The sequence below is a fragment of the Macaca nemestrina genome, chromosome 12 (genome assembly GCF_043159975.1).
Source record: "Macaca nemestrina isolate mMacNem1 chromosome 12, mMacNem.hap1, whole genome shotgun sequence".
Taxonomy (NCBI): domain Eukaryota; kingdom Metazoa; phylum Chordata; class Mammalia; order Primates; family Cercopithecidae; genus Macaca; species Macaca nemestrina.
This window is the reverse complement of record NC_092136.1, coordinates 123,042,982-123,062,840: the sequence shown is the minus strand read 5'-3', so window position 1 is coordinate 123,062,840 and position 19,859 is coordinate 123,042,982. Positions and strand designations below refer to the sequence as shown.

Genomic DNA, 19,859 nt, shown 5'->3' with positions numbered 1-19,859 from the left:
GAGGTGGAGGTTGCAGTGAGCTGGGATCGTGCCAATGCACTCCAGCCTGGGTGACAGAGTAAGACTCCGTCTCAAAAATAAATAAATAAATAAAAACAAGATGCTCTCTTTCTTGAAGCTTCCCTTCCTAGACCAGTGACTTCTACTTAATCTGGTGGAATATTCCTTGCCAGTCTGCCAGCTGAATGCTGCCATTCTCCTCTCCCCACCCAGATAATGTAATTATTCTAATGGGAGCTTTCTGGGAAAACATGTGATACTCTCGAACCCCACTGGGGATCTTGTGAATTTTTCCTGTGTGTTCAATTGGTTAGAGGGATTTAGAAAGGAGGACACAGTGTGACCCCGGCCCTTGCAAGCCTGTCTTGGTGCAGTAGAATTGACCTGGCCCTTTTTGTGGAGACAGGCCAACCCTGTCCAACAAAATATCCATGCCATAAGATATTCCCAACTCTTGCCAATCCATATTGTGATCTGGGTCATTTGTCAGATCAGTTAGATGACAGACAATACAGTGCAGGTATAAAAAGCAAATGATCTCAAGATAGAAATCCTGAGATTCAGGCCGGGCGCGGAGGCTCACGCCTGTAATCCCAGCACTTTGGGAGGCCGAGACGGGTGAATCACGAGGTCAGGAGATCGAGACCATCCTGGCTAACATGCGGAAACCCCGTCTCTACTAAAAATACAAAAATTAACCGGTCGCGGTGGTGGGCGCCTGTAGTCCCAGCTACACGGGAGGCTGAGGCAGGAGAATGGGTGAACCCGGGAGGCGGAGCTTGCAATGAGTGGAGATCACGCCACTGCACTGCAGCCTGGGCGACAGAGTGAGATTCTGTCCCCCCCGCCAAAAAAGAAAGAAATCCTGAGATTCAAATGATGCCTCCGTACTTTCTATTACATATCTTAGACGAGTTATTCAACCTTGCTAAGAGAGCTTTTGTTTCCTGCAGTTTGGAGTAATATAAATGGTTTCTTATAGGGTTGCTGTGATGATTCAAAGAGATCATGTAAGAAAAACACCCAGCACGGTACCTGACACATAGTAATTGTTCCATAGATGGTGTGTTCGTTGTACTAAAAGAGTGGTAGTCAGTGATGATGTTGCTCCCTCACTGGAACACCCTTTGCTTTTTTTGCCCCTGCCTTGCGAGTACCTGGTACTCTTTTTTGTACCCATCCCTCAAAGTTCAGTTCATGCCAACATAGTCTTGAACCCGAATTAATCTGCACATAGCCTCATCAAAGCACTTCAGGTTACTGTATCTTCATCAGCAAAGCTGGGCCCAGAAGCCCTTAAGAACCTGGCAAAGTTCCTTCTGGCTGGCTTGGCACAGCAGGAAAACAGCAGTGTCAACTGCTTATTTCCTGCAAAGGTGGCAGACTCTGCCTTTCACAGTCCACGGCAGGCAGACATCACACACCCAGACAAGTTCCCAATTAACCACACACAATTAGTGTCTCTCAAAAGTGCATACATTACGCTCTGCCCAACTAATTAACTGCACAAAACATGCCAGGGTTAAAGGTGGGGCATGGGTTATCAAAAAGCCTTTGAGAACCAGACCAGATTCAGGCCTGAGAAGACTCAAAATTTCTGCTCTAGTTTACCACCAAGCTGAATGGGATCTTAACGCCACTCTCTGCAAGCAGGGGCACTGCTGGAGACTGTCTACCTCTCGAGGTTGTTAGAACTTGGGCAATCGAGGCCGGGCGCGGTGGCTCAAGCCTGTAATCCCAGCACTTTGGGAGGCCGAGATGGGCGGATCACGAGGTCAGGAGATTGAGACCATCCTGGCTAACACGGTGAAACCCCGTCTCTACTAAGAAATACAAAAAATAGCCGGGCGAGGTGGCAGCGCCTGTAGTCCCAGCTACTCGGGAGGCTGAGGCCGGAGAATGGCGTGAACCCGGGAGGCGGAGCTTGCAGTGAGCTGAGATCCGGCCACTGCACTCCAGCCTGGGCTACAGAGCGAGACTCCAAAAAAAAAAAAAGAACTTGGGCAATCGTAATGACCTATAGGAAAGTGCTCTGAGAGGTATAACAACTACACAAATGCACACTAAGAGTCCTCCTGGCCTTTGCTGTGACTGTCGTTTTTCCTTCCTGTGGCAGGAAAGGTGGCCAATCTTAAACAAACATGAGGTATGCATATGCCTTCTAAGGTGTGAGTTTTACACACATAATCTCATGAGATCCTCATGACCCCTTGTACCCATGAGGAAACTAAACCTCCTGAGATGGGCCCCCAAGGGGGTCACACAGATGGTGGCTGAGCCACAACTTGAATCCATGTTAATCTCACTTTAAAAATCTTGAGATTCATTCTCCTCCCTATCTTATGCAAAATAAAATTCTTCTTGCATAGCCCCTTTCAGAGAGTGCCACCCTTTAGTTTTCCATTTCCTTCTCATCCCTCTCCATCCTTCTTCTCCATCCTTCATCTTGCCCTCATTAAAAATACTCTCTTCAATCGCTTGAACCCGGGAGGCAGAGGTTGCAGTGAGCCGGGATGGTGCCAATGCACTCCAGCCTGGGTGACAGAGTAAGACTCACCTCAAAAAAACAAAACAAAACAAAACAAACCTCTCTTCTCTGAAGCTTCCCTTCCTAGACCAGTGACTTCTATTTAATCTGATGGAATATTCCTTGCCAGTCTGCCAGCTGAATGCTGCCATTCTCCTCTCCCCACCAGGTAATATATTTATTTTAATGGGAGCTTTTTGGAAAAACATGTGATATTCTCGAACCCCCACTGGGGATTATCCACTTACTTCATCTCCACTGGGAGTTGCCCAGAGCAGCCATGCTGATGGACATGAGGGTGCTCACAAGAGTGACATCAGGAGGTTCCACTAGGTGACATTTCTTCAAGGAGGTTACTACAGAACAGGGTAGAAGGTAGAGGGTACAGTAAGGAGTGGCTGGGAAATCCTGTGGGCAAAAACAGGATCAAATAAATTATCACGTGCAGTAGCCGGAGAACTAGCTTTACTTGGATACAACAGAGGGACCAGGGAAAACACAAGTCGCTTCTCTTGCAAAGCCTGCCATCTCTCCCTTCCCGGTTCTCTACTCAAAGCCTTCCTGGTCAGAGAGGCAGCTCTTGGGGCTATGAGTCACAGGTGGCTACTAAGAAGTGATGTTTCATCTACCTCTAGGTTCCAGGCAGGGAAGGGGTGGTGGACCGGGCCTCATCTGAGAGTTTTGCCATGGAATCACTTGGAAGAGGAGGTTGATGCCACATTATCACCCTCAGGAGTTATTTTCTAAGATTGCAACAGAGATAATGACTAGGAGTTGCTGTGTTTCAGCACATGAAGTATGCCCAGCACCTAAGCTGCACCTCGCTTTGCATCTATTCTGTCTGTCATACACACACATACATACACACAACTACAGAAATTGGGAGCAGGTGGACAGTGGTTCATTATTGCTAGACACCACAGAGAGAGACAAAAGTCCAGAAAAAATGACGTGATGCGTTATAAATTTAGCGAGACGCCGATGCCTCTGCTTCCTGTCTGCCTGCTGTAGCGTTGCTCAACCCTCCTGGCCTCCTGTCTCACTCACACCTGCAGTCAGAAGTGAGGCCCTTCAAGAGTGAGGTTATTTAAGTCAGGAAGCATTAATCTGAAGAAATGCTTTGAAGCAAAGGCCTAGATGTTCAAGTCCTCCCTCTTACTGGAGTTGCTGTTACCTGTAAGATTTGATTAAAAGTGGTTCAAAAATCTCCATCCTCTCTGCAGTGGAAAAGGTCCTCCTCACAATATCACTGTAGTCTCTCAATCCCTAGATCCTGCTTGTGCTGAATTCTTTCTCTCTCCTGCTCCCTCCTGAATTTGCTCTCACCTTTCCTAAACGAATCACCCCCACTGGACACCCCCACATCTTGTCATGTCTTCACTCCCTAATTGCTGCCACCTCCAGGCTCTGTGTTAAGCAGACATTTCTGAAGGGACGGGCAACAGAGAGAAGTAACACCATTCTGCTGCTTAGTAAACGACAGACTGAATATTACGCATTCCAGTTTTTAAATTCCCCTTGAGCCATTTCTGCCACCGGAGGGGTTTTACTGACTTCCTTTCTCATTGGCTTAGTCACTAACTCCTCGCAACGCCTCTGGCCCTTTCCCCCTAACCTCTCTTCCTTCCCTTGCTAGGCAGGTTGCCCCACCCCCTAAAATTCCTATACCTTTTTAGGCAGAGAGATTTAACTACCTCTTACCCATTGTCGGCCATGCCCTAAGGCTTAAGGGACGTCTTTTCACAATTCAGCAAGGCGTTTTGCTAAACCTGCGCGGTCTAATACTTTAAATTTAATGAAAATTAAATACAATTTAAAATTCAATTCTCTGATCACCCTCGCAGTATTTCACGTGCTCAGTGGCCACCTATGGTTAGTGACCTCTGGGCTGGACAGTGTAGACAGCAGCGTTCTACTGGACAGCTAAACCCAGATTCATTTCTCCCCTAAGGGACTGTCATTGGCTATTCGACTAACACTTTTTCCTGCCTACTTCCTTAATGTGGATGGAGCCCTTATGCTGTGTAAGGCGCTTTTCCCGCGTTGTCGCCCGGCAGCCTCCTAACAGTTCTCTAAAGCGGGCAGCGCTCTCCGCCTGGCTCAGGGAGCCCGAAGTCCGCAGCCGGAGCAGCGGTCGTGTCCGCTCCACCAAGCCGGAAGCCCGGGCCGCGACAGTGTGTCACACAAGGCAAGTAGCAAGTAGGGAAGGGCTTCGTCAACCACGTGTGATGTGATCGTTCCATTAAACTTTAGGAGGGATTTTCTTAGTCGCAAGGGTTCAGTCCCCAAAGGGGGTTCACTGAAAAGGAAACTCAAAGACTGTTTTCTCCGGAGGATGGAAGGCACGCTTTGCTGGGATGGATGCCGTCGCTTCAGGCGGCTGGTAAGGCCCAACGCGTGTGGAGGGAGAGAGGGCTCCCTTGAGGGCAACCAGCAGTAAAAGGAGACAGGCGGCGAAAGAGCCCCGAATTCCTCCCACGCCGCCCCTGCTCTACGCTCTGCAGCGCAGCCAGCCAGGCCGCCGCCGCCCCTGCTGCCTGGGAGAGCGGGCGCTTGTGCAGGTGGGGCCGCCGCTGACCCGCTTCCCTCGGCACCCGGGGGAGGCCGGGTTCGGCGACCGCGCCACCTGCTGGCGTCTTCCCGTGCTGCCGCCTGCCCCTGGGCCCCTCCGTCCCTGCCCGCAGCGCCACAGCACTGGGGAAGTCGTTAGATGCAGGTTCTTGGGCCTCACCCGAGGCTTACTGAACCAAAAACTCTCTGGGTGGGTCCTGGTAGTCGAGTCTGAACAAGAACCCTCGAGTGATCCTGATGCACGCTAAAGCTTGGGCACCAATGATTTGGGAGTCGACCTAAGTCCACCATTTATTCATTAAGTCAAGTTTTTCTTTTGTTTTGTTTTGTTTTGTTCAGAAAGAATCAGATAGGAGCAATCAGGGTGTTGCAAGTTCTGATTACACAGAGACGTGAGTCACATTTCATGCACCTCCAATCATGATGTTCTACCTGCCCTCCAAAAGGAGGAAGGGCTATCCCACCTGACAGTTCATTAAGCCAAATATTAATGAGCATCTTCTAAACAATATGGAAATACACGAAGCAAAACAGACATGATCCCTCCCCCACTCCCTCCCCAACGCACACATAGATAGAATGTAGAATGGCTTACCTTATCGTCACATCTCTGTGCAATAGGAAAGGGAAGCATTACAATCACCCTTATTTTACAGACAGGAAACTGGCCTGGAATCAAACATGTGGTAAACAACTAGGTCAGGTCCAAAGCTTAGGGGCTTTTGTTTGTTCGTTTGTTTTTAAGACTGGCAGGAGCACCAATCTCAGGTCATCTGCATGTCAAATCAATCAATCAATGTCAAACCAGGTCAATCTTCATGTCAAAGGCTGAACTTATTTACCAAACCACATACCACCAACTTTTCTAGATTGACTTGTGGTTTTAGAGTGGAGAAGATGGGAGAGGAGAAATCTCTCCAAATCAAGACAATTCCCTCTCCCTCCTACCAGACTGAAACTTCTTACACTGCCTTAAAATTGCTGGCATCATTCCTGAAAGCTAGCAAATAGGCTTCCTTTCCAATTATCATCCTCCTATAACCCTTGCCTCGCTGTTCCCTCTCCACCCCTTCCAATGACGATATAGGACATTATGGTGCAGGCTGTGATGGGGCAGGCAGGGAAGGGTTAAATAAATGGTGTGGGTGCTGCCCGAGGGGCACAGCTTTAGGGACTCACAGGAAGGTAGGAATTTCACTGGAACTGCCTACTTGGGGATTGAGATGGGAAGACAATGGAACCAAAGAGAAGCAGGAAAATGCTGAAGAGGAGAGATAGGAACAGAAGACAGACTTGGTCTCCTCTATCATTAATTTAGCAGCTTCGAGCACCAGATAGGCTGTTTATTAACAGCACCCAGTGGCAGCACCTGTATGTGCAGGGCATTGGGTCAGGTCGCTGCCTTCAAGGGACATCTACTTTGCAGGCATGTAGAGGTGAAAGACTTAAATATATGTGGTATTTCTGTGTTTAAAATTCCCTTGGCCATATATATATATATATATATATATATATATATATATATATATACACACACACACATATATATATATATATATATATATTTTTTTTTAGACAGAGTCTTATTTTGTCACCTAGGCTAGAATTCAGTGGTGCAGTCTCAGCTCACTGCAACCTCTGCCTCCCAAGATCAAGCAGTTCTTGTGCCTCAGCCTCCCAAGTAGCTGGGATTAGAGGCATGTGCAACCACATCCAGTGAATTTTTCTATTTTTAGTAGACAGGGTTTCACCACATTGGCCCGGCTGGTCTCAAACTCCTGGCCTCAAGTGATCTGCCTGCCTCAGCCTCCCAAAGTGCTGGTGTCACAGGATCCTTAGATTGTCACTTTTCCAGCCAGAAATCTCTCTGGCCGGTGGCATCTTTGCCTGAGTTTTGCTTGGGCCCACTGGGCTTGTTTCACCCACTCAGCCCCGCAAGCTGTGCTTGCTCACATTACCAGCTTGGATCCCATGCCTACCAAGGGCAAGTCAGGTGCAGAACAGCAAAGGGTGTGTGAGCAAACACAGGGTCTGGCCACTGCATACAGCCAGGCATGCCAGCTGCAGCAGGGTGAGCAGCTCCAGGAGCCAGCACAGGCACCAGCTCCACGCAAGGCTGCAGCTGGACCAGGTGTACCACAGGCGGCTTCCACTGTGGGCACCAGGGAACATGGTGGCATCCAGAAGTTTGGAGATGCCAGGAACCACAGAGCCCCAAAGATGGCGTCACAGCCCTTGCTCAGAGAGCCCTTAGGTCTAGGGTCGCCAAAGGGCAGCAGCTCTTCTCTCCTTCTCATCGCCTGCAATGTGGTGAACTGGGGTGGGGGAGAAGAAGGAGTGTGTCTCAGCCCTCTTTGTGTTACAGCTCTTTCAGTCCTGCAGGGTCCTGAGTTCTTGTCCTGCATCCAGGAAGAATGAGAAACACAGAAAACTAGAGGGTGAGCAAGGTGGAAAGGAGTTTCACTGAGTGACAGAACAGCTCTCAGGAGACCTGAAGTGGGTAGCTCCTTGCCACAGGCAGGTCATCCTGACCAGTCCAGGAGAACCTAAGTTGGTAGCTCCTTCCTATAGCTGGTAGTAACCATGTCTCTGTGTGTCTGGCTGAGTCTGGGGTTTTTATGGGCTTCAGAAGGGAGGAAGTGCGTGCTGACTAGTCCATGAGCAGCCATGGGCAGGCCAGAAAAAGCACCATAAATTCTCAATCTGTGCCATGAACTCCACCTAGACCTGACACTCCCACCCCCAGGCTTCAGGCCATCTGGGGCTTGAGGGTGGGTCTTCACTGGGGACCTGACCCTTTCTGCCCAGGAGCCTGTCTGCCTCCTGCTGCCATCTATATGTCATCCGCAGCACCCAGACTGTTGATACCAACGGCTGCCTGCAGGTCTGTGCTGAGCCACCCTTAGCCCTTTCTTGGCCTCCCTCCCGTGCTCATCAGTGCCCAAAGTCTGGAGGGGGCTGAGACAGCTGGGGGCTAGTGTGTCAGTGCCACCCTGAGTGTGCACACACCCAGACAGGTCACAGCAGCACCTGGGCTCAGCCACAACTTTGCTCCACCCCAGGGCAGGCTCCGAAAGCAGGGAGAGACCAGTCACCCAGAGCAGGCACTTCTAAGCCTGTTGGGGAAAGGGGGCTTCCCAGGTCCCTGAGAGCACAGGAATCCCCGGGTCTGCAGCCACAGAGGGTGGGGCTCCCACCCTGCCAACTCGGAAGGAGGCGGGGCTTCCTCCCACCTATTCCCAGCTCCCCTGGCTCCATGGGGTACACAGTTCTGGCTGTGTCTCCCACCTTGCAGTAGGTGTCTTCACAGCAGCTGCTCCAGACGGGCTGCTGCTGCCGTCACTAGGATTACAGGCATGAGCCACCATGCCCAGCCCGTAAAAATAAATTAACAAACAAATAGGAATACTTTTATAGTAATAATGGTAACACTTATTGAGCACCTAACTAAATGTTAGACAGCATTCCAGATAATGGAACTAGGGTAGCCAAGAAAATTACAACTACCTTGGAAAGTGCCATTTCTGGTCTTCAGCTCTGCAGGCCTGAGAATTGGATTTTACTAGTTCCCTCCCTGCTTATCTGATGCATACCTATCAGGTTCACAAGAAAATATATTAACCAGGATAACATGTCAATTAACAGTCAGATTTATTACTGCTGAGTGGTTGTTGGTCACATTTGTGAGACAGCACCTTCTCTTTCCTATGAAAATCTACAGGAGAAACCAACTTCAGTGACTTGGTGGGATAGGATCAAAGCAAGGTGCACTGGATGAGGGTATTGGAGCATGTTAAAAGGTTATATCACAGATGTCTGCTCATTTTCAGCACAGGAAACACATCTGAGATGGGTCAGAACGCTGGTCACATGAAGGGCTCCTGAAAGGGAAGGGCTCAGGATACCCTCTGCCTGGGTCAGGGCTGGGACACACGAATGGACACGTACTCCCTTCCTGCCTCCTTGCATGACTTCAGAAAGGCTGCAATGCAGGTCGTCTGGTTTGAGCTTTAGCCTCAAGGTTCTTTGGTTCCCTTGGTTGTAGTTCTCCTGCTCTCCACTCCCCAGGATTATACTCATAACTACCTCTCAAGGTAGTTTCATCAGTAGACAGCTCATTCTCATCTATTCTGGGCTGACTTCAGGGCTGGGCACAGTGGCACATGGCTGTGGATAACCCCAGTGGGTAATCCCAGTGGATGCCTATAAATCACTTAGGGATGTCAAGGCAGGAGGGCCCCTTGAGACCAGGAGTTCAGAACCAGCCTGGGCAGCATAGCAACACTCTGTCTATACACACACACACACACACACACACACACACACAGGCACACACAAATGTGCCAGGTGTGGTGGTACACCTAGCTGCTTGGGAAGCTCTGGTGGAAAGATTACTTGAGCCCAGGAGTTCAAGGCTGCCGTGAGCTCTGATTGTACCACTGCACTCCAGCCTGGGCAACAGAGCGAGACCCTGTCTCCAAAAAAGCAGGTTCCTCTATCAGGAAAATGGCCTTTTCCTAACCACATCCCCCAGGGCCCATGCTGCCCTCGATGCTGACTGCTACAAAAGCCAGAACAGGCATCTGCTCTCAACCCTGTTTTTAGCCTTTCAGTTCCCCCCATCCTTACCTTCCACTAATACGGAGACTGAGAGAACTGGAACAGAACCGTCACGGAAGGAGCCTTTGAACCTTCTGCTTACTTCTCTGCCTTTGCTAAGAGCTGTGTCTTTCATATCCATCTTTGCGTCCCCAGATGGTGGAATAGTTCCTAATAATCATTAAAAATTAATAAATCAATATGTGTCTTCTGGATGAGCGGAAAGAGTTCTGGTCTGCAGATCAATACAGTTAAAGTGTAAAATTATTTTAATATAATCATGAACATACTTTGGGACATTTTACTAACAACTCGATTGCTTTGTTCTCCATTTTGCCAAATAAGAGAATCACCTCTTCTCCCTTCCAGCCTCAAAAGAACATTTTGAGGAAGGTGTACTTGATCACTGCCAGGGATTGTAATTCCATGAAGCAGGGGTGTATGTCACTGTTTCTCACCTTTTCTACCCGAAGGAAAGTAATAAAGCATAGACGCTTCTAGGCATTGAAAAATCTGTTTTCAGTTCCATCCCGTCAGTCTGTGTTTTAAAACACAGGAAGAAGCATCTTGTCGCATCAAACTCCTGAGAATAGTGAGACTGTGTCTAAGTATTTGATGGCTCCTAAAAGTGCTATCGATAAAGTTGCACCATTATTTTGGCTAGTGATTGACTGCATGTGTGTGGTTTTAATACAGAGAAGACATTATTTTAAAAATTTAGGAATTAGGACTGAAAAATAGGTATGCAATGGAATGTTTGTTTCTATTCTAGAATTTGGTGATTCACAGCTCTAGGTCAAGGAAGCCTTGGGACCCAATGAGATTATGGGTTTTCTAGTGAGCACTGAGTCATACCTCATGATATCAGGCCCTGGATGAACAGTGTGGGGACTCTGGTCACTGCGCTTCTTTGCTGGTGGTCAAGCCACCCGCGGGGCATTGCGTCCTGTGGGAGACTGGCTCTGGTCAACATTGTATTTTGCAGAAGATAATCCTGGCTTTTCTTGGTTCTCATTTAAGGCTCTGCGTGTGCTCTACCCTTGGCCAGCGGTACATGTACACTTTCTTCCTTCACACTAAAAGTCGAGGTTCTTCAAGGCTAATGATAAAATCATTTCTCCAAGGCCGGGCGCGGTGGCTCACGCCTGTAATCCCAGCACTTTGGGAGGCCGAGGCGGGCGGATCACAAGGTCAGGAGATCGAGACCACGGTGAAACCCCGTCTCTACTAAAAATACAAAAAAAAAAATTAGCCGGGCGCGGTTGTGGGCTCCTGTAGTCCCAGCTACTCGGGAGGCTGAGGCAGGAGAATGGCGTGAACCCGGGAGGTGGAGCTTGCAGTGAGCCGAGATCGCGCCACTGCACTCCAGCCTGGGCGACAGAGCGAGACTCCGTCTCAAAAAAAAAAAAAAAATCATTTCTCCAGATTTTCAAAGGACAGACACAATAGGCTAAAATCCATTTTGAAGCCTGGGGCGCAAGTGAATAGCAGCAATAGAGTAAGGATAGTTTATCATCACTAATCTTCTGTTCAAAATATTTCTTCCTATCTCCCCTGATCATCCTCTCCCTTTCCACCTCTCTCCCCTGCCTTCATTTTTCCTGCTCCTCTTATCCTCCTTGACTAAAATACATATTTGAAATGGTTTTTGTGTTAATACTTTTTTAAATTAAGATTGTAAAATCTTGCTGGGCATGGTGACTCACGCCTGTAAGCCCAGCACTTTGGGAGGCTGAGGCGGGTGGATCATCTGAGGTCAAGAGTTCTAGACCAGCCTGGACAACATGATGAAACCTCATCTCTACCAAAAATAGAAAAAAATTAACTGGGCGTGGTGGTGGGTGCCTGTACTCTCAGCTACTCAGGAGGCTGAGGCAGAAGAATCGCTTGAACTTAGAGGGCAGAGGTTGCAGTGAGCTGAGATCACGCCACTGCACTCCAGCCTGGGCAACAAGAGTGAAACTCTATCTCAAAAGGAAAAAAAAAAAAAAAAAGATTGTAAAATCTCATTCCTTAATTTTAAAAGCAGTAGAGTTGAACATTTTGCACTGCCTAAAGAAAAAAAAAAAAACAAGTTTCTATATTTATTTGTATGTGGGAACGGTGAAGCGTGGGGCAAGGGGCAATAGTGTGGAAAGAAAAATAATCTATCCTTGACACTAGGCTAAACTTTTCTATGTGACTTCTGAGCTTTTCCTAATTTGGTGCCACTATGTAAGCAGCCATATTTCCAACTCCTGCAGCATGGACCCTGGTCTGTAGCCAGGACAGTCTCCCTAAGGTCCTTGCTCCTGTCTCTGTGGCCTAAGGATACACATGAGTTCTAACACCAGTGTGGCCACTTAGTAGGTGTGACAGATCATTCCGTCTCTCTGAGCTTCAGTTTTCTCATTCACAGCTTCATGCCTGACATGCCTAACTCACAGTCAACAAGAGAACACAGTGATAAAGTTGTGGAGATGTGAAAGTGTTCTGAGAAATGTGAAGTTTTGTGTGAATGGTCAGTGCCCTTTTCCCAATCTCCAAAATGAGTTTCCTTGTTTTCCTGGTCAACCAGGTCCAATTTATCTTTCAATGATCACTGTCAATCCCCACTTGTTTTCTCTTTTCTTTTTTTTTTTTTTTGAGACGAAGTCTTGCCCAGTCGCCCAGGCTGGAGTGCAATGGCTAGATCTCGGTTCACTGCGAACTCCCAGGCTCAAGCAATTCCTCTGCCTCAGCCTCCCGAGTAGCTGGGACTACAGGTGCCCACCAACACGCCTGGATAATTTTTGTATTTTTAGTAGAGATGAGGTTTCACCATGTTGTTCAGGCTGGTCTTGAACTCCTGACCTCAGGTGATCCACTTGCCTCGGCCTCCCAAAGTGCTGGGATTACAGGCATGAGTCGCCACGCCCAGCAAAGTTAAACACATATAAAAGCAGAGAGAGTAGCATAAAGAATGTCCGGATACCCATCACCCAGCTTCGGTGATTATCAACATGCGGACAACCCTTCTCATTTATACTCCCACTTGCCCCCTGATTATTTGGAAGAAAATCCTAATTCCTAGATTTTTAAAAAGTCTTCAAAATATTTAAAATAAATAAGTAAATAATGACCACAATACTATAACATGCCTTTAAAAATAAACAGTGACTCAATATCAAATAACTGGCCAAATTTATTGGCCAGGCATGGTGGCTCACGCCTGTAATCCCAGCACTTTGGGAGGCTGAGAAGGGTGGATCACCTGAGATTAGGAGTTCGAGACCAGCCTGGCCAACATGGCAAAACCCTGTCTCTATTTAAAATGTAAAAAATTAGCCGGGAGTAGTGGCAGGCACCTGTAATCCCAGCTACTTGGGAGGCTGAGGCAGGCGCATTGCTTGAATCCAGAAGGCGAAGGTTGCCTTGAGCTGAGATCACACCATTGCACTCCAGCCTGGGCGACAGAACGAGACTTTGTCTGAAAGAAAAAAAAGAAATCAAATTCAGTCTCTTGATATCACACACACACACACACACACGCACACACACAGAGTCATATGCTTCATAAAATGATGAACCGCATAAACAAATAATGGTGATCCCCTAAGATTATAATGAAACTGAAATGTATCTATTGCTTAGTGGCATCACAGCCCTCATAACATTATAGCACAACGCATTACCCACGTGTTCGTGGTGTTGCTGGTGTAAACCTACTGCACTGCCAGGCGTATAAAAGTATACCACATACCATTATGTACAGTACATAATACTTGATAATGATAATAAATGACTATGTTACTGGTTTACGTATTTACTATGCTACACTTCTTTTCATTATTTTAGAGTACACTCCTTCTACTTCAAAAAAAAAAAAAAAGGCTAACTGTGAAACAGTCTCATTCAGGGCTTTCAGGAGGTTTCCAGAAGAAGGCATTGTTATCCTAGGAGAGGGCAGCTCCATGCATGTTATTGTCCCTAAAGACCTTCCAGTGGGTCAAGATGTGGAAGTGGAAGACAGTGATACTGATGATCTTGGCTCTGTGTAGGCCTAGGCTAATGTGCATGTTTGTGTCTTAGTTTTTAACAAAAGAGTTTAAAAAGAAAAAAAATTAAATTGAAAAAAGCTTTATAGAATTAAGATATAGAGAAAAATATTTTTGTACAACTGTACAATATGTTTGTAATTTAAACTAAGTCTTATTATAAAAGAGTTGGAATGTTTTTTAAGTTTTTTTTTTTTCTTTGAGACAGAGTTTTGCTCTTGTTGCCCAGGCTGAAGTGCAATGGCGCAATCTTGGCTCACTGCAACCTCTGGCTCCCAGGTTCAAGTGATTCTCCTGCCTCAGCCTCCCAAGTAGCTGAGATTACAGTAAAAATTAAAAAGTGAAAATGTTATAGTAATGGACTGGCAGAGTGGCTCACACCTGTAATCCCAACACTTTGAGAGACTGAAGTGGGAGGATCACTTGAGGCTCGAAGTTCGAGACCAGCCTGGGCAACACAGCGAGACTCCATCTCTACAAAAAAAAAAAAAAAAAAAAAGTTAGCTGGGCATGGTGGTATGTACCTGTAGTCCTGGCTACTTGGGAGGCTGAGATGAAAGAATTGCTTGAGCCTGGGAGGTCGAAACTGTAGTGAACCGTGATTGTGCCACTGCACGCCAGCGTGGGTGACAGAGTGAGATCCTGTCTCAAAAAAAAAGTAACAGGAAGCTAAGCTTAATTTATTATTAAAGCAAGAAAAGTGGTTTTTTAAACATAAATGCAGCATAGTCTACATGCACATTGCTCATCAAGTCTATGGTGGTGTGTGGTAATGTCCCAGGCCTTCACATTCACTCATCGCCCGCTCACTGACTCACCCAGAGCAACTTCCAGTTCTGCAAGCTCCAGGCAGGTGGAGCTACACAGGTGTTCCTTATTAAAAATCTTTTCTACCTTATTTTTACTGTACCTTTTGCGCTTATTAACAGATACACAATTTAGATACATATTTGTATTTAGATATACAAATGCTCACCATCCTGTTACAGTTGCATACAGTGTTCAGTACAGTAACATGCTGTACATGTTTATAGCCCAGGAATAACAAGCTATATATCATATAGCCTAGGTGTGTCAGAGGTTGTGAGATCTAGGTTTGTGTAAGTACACACTGTGACGTTCACACAGGATGAAATCGCCTAACCACGTATTTCTCAGAACGTACCCCTGTTGTTAAGCCATTAATGAACATTACTTATTCATTATATATGTGTATATCTATATACTGCACATATATATATGTTGTATTTATATATTGTTGTGTGTATTTATATATTTATAAATAAGTTGGTTTATATGAATGGAGTCAAACAAGTTTCACCCATTGTTTTTGGTGGATATGTCTCTCTAGTATCTTTTTTTTTTTTTTTAAAGACAGAGTCTCGCTTTGTTGCCCAGGCTGGAGTGCAGTGGTAGGATCTTAGCTCACTGCAACTCTGCCTCCCATGTTGAAGCGATTTTTACAGCTCAGCATCCTGAGTAGCTGGAACTATAGGCGTGCACCACCCTGCCTGGCTAATTTTTGTATTTTTAGTAGAGACAGGGTTTCACCATGTTGGCAGGGCTAGTCTTGAACCCTTGGCCTCAAGTGATCCGCCTGCCTCGGCATCCCAAAGTGCTAGGATTACAGGGGTGAGCCATGGCAACTGGCTTCTAATATCTTGTTATTTATGTCATCTGTATCTCTATTGTTTTCTTGCAGTTTATTTGTTGAAGAAGTTGACGCTAAGGGTTCTGTATAATCTATCACATTTTAGAGTGGGCTGACTATATGCCTGTGCTGTTTTTTAATATTTTTCTCCTTCCCCTGTATTTCCTATAAACTGCAATTGGAGCCTGAGGCTAGATCCCATTCAAGTTTGATTTTTTGGTGAGGCTATTTTGCAGAGTAGTTGAGTACTTCCTGTCACTTCACAGGCGGAGATACAAGACACAAGGCATTTCTATTTGTGTGACATGACTTCCATCAGTGGATTCAGAATGTGCCAGCAAAATCCTTTACATGTGGAAGTCCCTGCAGCCTCTTGCCTAGTGGCTTTAGCAGCCATCCATGACTATGGTGGGTTTTTTTAAACACGTCTACCTAGCTAGATCAGACCGTATTTCCCAGAGTTCCCTTTTCCCATACGTTTCTGGCTAAGATGAGCCACGAGGGAGATTCTTGGGAGCTTCGAAGATGGAAGTGAGGCAGTAGCCATTTGGTAGGTCACACATGTGGGGGCATCTGCTGGCCCCTCTGGTGGGCACGAGGCACAGATGGCCTGCAGCTCCCTCACCTTCCCCTGCATACTCTTTCAGCTTCTCCCCAGCTTGGGCTAGTGTGTGTGCTCAGCCCAATTCAAAGAGCCCTGGCTTCTGCAGGACACGCAGACCATCAACGTCAGAGAACTGACATAGCTCTCAGTCCATCTTCGTGAATTCCTGCCTGTTTTGCTCTCCGCAGTTTACATCCTTCCCCCCCGTTCCAGCTGCCTGTCCTGTGGACTTCAAGTTCTAGCCTCAAATTGGATGTTTTTTTATTAGGGGTTGCAAAATGGTGACATTCTAGTTGTAATATTCCTTTTGCATTAATTAGCTGACATTTCTGAGTTGCAGTCTAAACAGGAAAAGCAAAATAAATACTTCTTTCCCTTCAGTTTTCTCCTTTATCAGTTTTCACAATGAGTGGGTTCCTTAGCATTTTACAAAGGTGTTCACTTAGTTGTATTTATTTGCACTTTCTTTTAGCATTATGAACTTGCAGATTTTAATATATTTGGTGTGGCATTGCAGTTGTTATTACTATTATCGTTATTGTTGCCATTCGGTTAAAATTGTCCCATCTTTGACCAGTGGGAGAACACTGAAGTGGGCACCTGGATCTTTTTGATGCAATGCTTATGGTCTCTGATAGCTCGATGCCTTCTAGTACAATAGAATGTTCCAGGCCCCCTGCAGTGTTTCCTGTCCCAGTCTTGAAATAATCATTTATCCAAGGAGGCATGGCTTTCTTGAGTTAGAAATTATATTTAGAGAATACAATCTGAAGATAAGGTTATTATTTTGGGGTTAGTCATGGCTTGCAGGCCTTTTCAGTGAGCAGAGCAAGGAAATATGTTTATTTTTAAAGAAAATACATCCTAAGTTCTTATTAATTTTTTAAATCAAATTTAAGATTACAGGATTTTCCACTTGACTCATTCAATTTTATATTTATATCTCTCCTCTTCTACTGAAAGATGTGGTTCCTAAATATGTTACCATAATTATGTATTTGAGATACATAGACACATGTATATGTGTGTATGTATGTACACATATGTGTATATGTAGTTAGTTTCAGAATAATGCCAATATAGTAATATATTAATACACATATATAATATGTGTACTGTAGTACTTATATAGTATTACTGTATAGAACACAATATATGTATATTCTGAAACATATATCTATGCTATGGTTTTGATATAGTTCTTTTGTCCCCACCAAATCTCATGTTGAAATTTGATTCCAATGTGGGAATGTTGGAGGTGGGGCCTGGTGGGAGTTGTGTGGGTCACGGAGGTGGGCCCCTCATGAATAGATTAATGCCTTCCCTTAGGGATGAGTGAGTTCTCTCTCTATTAGTTCTACTGAGAGCTGATTTAAAAAAAAGAAAAGCCTTGCTGGGTGCCAGGGCTCACGCCTGTAATCCCAGCACTTTGGGAGGCTGAGGCAGGCAGATCACCTGAGGTCAGGAGTTCGAGATCAGCCTGGCCAACATGGTGAAACCTCGCCTCCACTAAAAACACAAAAATTAGCAGGGCTTGGTGGCATGCACCTGTAATCCCAGCTACTCAGGAGGCTGAGGCAGGAGAATCGCTTGAACCCAGGAGACGGAGGTTGCACTGAGCTGAGATCGTGCCACTGCACTCCAGCCTGGGAGACAGAATGAGATTCCATCTCAAAAAAAAAAAAAATAAATAAATAAATAAAAAGAGCCTGGTACCTCCCCCACCCCCTTGCTTCCTGCCTTGCATGTGATCTCTGCACACACCAACTCCTCTTTACCTTCTGCCATGACTGGAAGCAGCCTGAGGCCAGGCCAACTCCCCTTTACCTTCCACCATGACTGGAAGCAGCCTGAGGCCAGGCCAACTCCCCTTCACCTTCTGCCATGACTGGAAGCGGCCTGAGGCCCTCACCCCATGCAGCTGCCAAGTCATGAAATTTTCAACCATCAGAATCGTGAGCCAAATTAACCTTTTTTCTTCATAAATTACCCAGCCTCAGGTATTCCTTTACAGCAACTCAAAATGGACTAAGACAATATACTTAATAATTTCATAATAATAATAGTAGTAGTAGTGATATTATAATTACTAAGAACAGTTTAAGATTTATTTACAATCCTATTTATCCTTTGGATATATTCCTCTAAGATTGTACAGTCCAATTCCTCTGTTTTAAAAGCAATTAAAATTCACCTCACTCCTGTCAAGATAGCTACCATTAAAAAAAAAAAAAAAAGGCCGGGCACGGTGGCTCAAGCCTGTAATCCCAGCACTTTGGGAGGCCGAGACGGGCAGATCACGAGGTCAGGAGATCGAGACCATCCTGGCTAACACAGTGAAACCCCATCTCTACTAAAAATACAAAAACTTAGCCGGGCGAGGTGGCAGGCGCCTGTAGTCCCAGCTACTCGGGAGGCTGAGGCAGGAGAATGGCGTGAACCCAGGAGGCGGAGCTTGCAGTGAGCTGAGATCCGGCCACTGCACTCCAGCCTGGGTGACAGAGCGAGACTCCATCTCAAAAAAAAAAAAAAAAAAAAAAACAAGTGTTGGCAGGATGTGTAGAAATCAGAACCCCTGCATAGTGCTTGTGGGAATTTAGGGAGTGCAAAATGGTGCAGTCTCTATGGAAAACAGTGTGGAGGTTTCTCAAACAATTAAAAATAGAACTACCATATCATCCAGCAATCTCACTTCTGGATATTTCTCAAAAAAATTGAAATCAGGATCTTGAAGAGATATTAGCACTTCCATGTTGATTGCAATACTATTCACAATAGCCAAGATGCAGAAACAACCTAAATATCCATTGACAGATGAATGGGAAACCAAAATGTCTATATATGCAATGGAATAATATTCGGCCTTAAGAAAAGAAGGAAATCCAGGTCCGGGTGCAGTGGTTCCCGCCTGTAATCCCAGCACTTTGGGAGGCCTGGGCAACATGCTGAAACCCTGGATCTACTAAAAATGCAAAAAGTAGCTGGGTGTGGTGGTGCGCACCTGTAGTCTCAGCTACTTGGGAGGCTGAGGCATGAGAATCGCTTGAACCCAGGAGGCAGAGGATTCAGTGAGCAGAGATCGCCCCACTGCACTCCAGCCTGGACAACAGAGGGAGACTCCATCTCAAAACACACACACACACACACACACACACACACACACACACACAAGGAAATCCTGCAATGGGTGACAACACTAATGATCCTTGAGAACATTATGCTGAATGAAATCAGCTGGTCACAGAAGGACACATACTGCATGATTCCACTTACATAAGGTAACTAAAACAGTGAAATTCATAGAATCCAAGAATGGAATGGTGGCTACTAGAGGCTGAGGAAAGGGGAAAATGGGGAGTTACAATCAACTGGCATAAAGTTTCGGTCAAGCAAGATGAATAAACTCCAGAGAGCTGCTGTCCAGCATTGTACATACAGCCAGCAATGCTGTGTTACACATTAAAAATGTGTTCAGCATGCAGATCTCATGTTAAGAATTCTTACCATAATAAAATAAATGAAAATAAAGTCATTGAACTTATTTCTTTCTCTATATTTAAATAATCAACCTGAAATATGCTTAGGTTTATTGTTTTTGTTTTGTTTTCACTGTTTAGGGACTGCAGTTTCTTGTTCAATTTTATTTAACTTGCTTTTATAATTATATAAATCATTAGTATGGTTCCAAACTCAAATATATAAAATTAAGTTTTATAGGGATATAAAATATGTCCACAAATTATTTAACACACCCTTAAAAAGGTGAAGCCTGATTCCACTCCCTTTGAGTGTGGGCTGGACTCAGTATGTTTTTGGTTTTATTTTTTAAATAGAGACAAGGTCTTGCCACGTTGCCCAAGCTGGTCTTGAACTCCTGGGCTCACGCAATCC

At 45.8% G+C, this 19,859-nt stretch overlaps 1 long non-coding RNA gene and 1 pseudogene across 1 annotated transcript in view; both read right to left on the bottom strand.

Moving 5' to 3' along the window:
• Nucleotides 1-2,078: 2,078 nt before the first annotated feature.
• Nucleotides 2,079-19,859, bottom strand: part of LOC139357615 (uncharacterized) — a 39,677-nt gene continuing 21,896 nt past the window's right edge. The window contains exons 4-6 of the long non-coding RNA XR_011611149.1: nucleotides 9,728-9,868; nucleotides 5,694-5,767; nucleotides 2,079-2,883 (exon numbers count right to left, since the gene is read on the bottom strand). This is a non-coding gene — a long non-coding RNA (uncharacterized lncRNA). The remainder of the gene's footprint in view (nucleotides 2,884-5,693; nucleotides 5,768-9,727; nucleotides 9,869-19,859) is intronic.
• Nucleotides 5,443-5,569, bottom strand: LOC112425688 (U8 small nucleolar RNA; annotated as a pseudogene).